Source organism: Penaeus chinensis, chromosome 16 (assembly GCF_019202785.1).
Source record: "Penaeus chinensis breed Huanghai No. 1 chromosome 16, ASM1920278v2, whole genome shotgun sequence".
Classification (NCBI taxonomy): Eukaryota; Metazoa; Arthropoda; class Malacostraca; order Decapoda; family Penaeidae; genus Penaeus; species Penaeus chinensis.
Genome location: NC_061834.1, coordinates 17,174,717 through 17,175,596, shown reverse-complemented (window position 1 = coordinate 17,175,596; position 880 = coordinate 17,174,717). Strand labels below are relative to the sequence as shown.

Below are 880 nucleotides of genomic sequence, written 5' to 3'. Positions count from 1 at the left end.
ATTATTATTATTATTAATATTATTATTATTATTATTATTATTATTATTACTACTGTTATCATTATCACTATCATCATTATCCTTATTTTTATTTGATTATTATTATTATTATTATCATTATTATAATTATTATTACTACTATTATCATTATTATTATTATTATTATCATTATCATTATCATTATCATTATCATTATCATTATCATTATTATTATTATTATCATTATTATCATTATTATTATTATTATTATCATTATTTTGATTATTATTATTATTATTATTATTATTATTATTATCATTATCATTATTATTATTAATACTACTGTTATTATTATCACTATCACCGTGTGTGTGTGTGTGTGTGTGTGTGTGTGTGTGTGTGTGTGTGTGTGTGTGTGTGTGTGTGTGTGTGTGTGTGTGTGTGTGTGTGTTTGATTAGATGTATGTATGCTTTATATGGTAAAATTTGCACGAGTATATATAAAAACCGAGTGACTATGCCTGTATGCGTGCGTCGATGTAAAAGTAAGGGTGCATTTGTTCTCATGCATTTAAAGCACGAAAGCATTGCACGTATGCATGTAAGGATGCATGCACCCGTGTCAGTAGTGCACGTAACGCATTGCAAGTATGCATGTAAGGATGCATGCACCCGTTTCAGTAGTGCACATAACGCATTGCAAGTATGCATGTAAGGATGCATGCACCCGGTTTAGTAGTGCATATACGTCCTATATGCGAAGCTGAGCCTCATACGTGTCCACCATGAATGCACGGTCCTCGCCTGCCTTCAAACGGAGCGCCAGTCGTGCCCTTGACGCGACACCTTGCCGTCGCTCGCCAACCTCCGCCATTTGAGAAACAGAGCCAGTCGCCTAAAT

The 880-nt window shown here is 33.2% G+C and overlaps 1 protein-coding gene across 1 annotated transcript in view; it reads left to right on the top strand.

Moving 5' to 3' along the window:
• Window positions 1–739: 739 nt before the first annotated feature.
• Window positions 740–880, top strand: part of LOC125033462 (R3H domain-containing protein 4-like) — a 12,558-nt gene continuing 12,417 nt past the window's right edge. The window contains exon 1 of the mRNA XM_047624989.1: window positions 740–880. This exon is cut by the window's right edge and continues 116 nt beyond it. The gene's annotated coding sequence lies outside the window, so the exon portion shown is untranslated.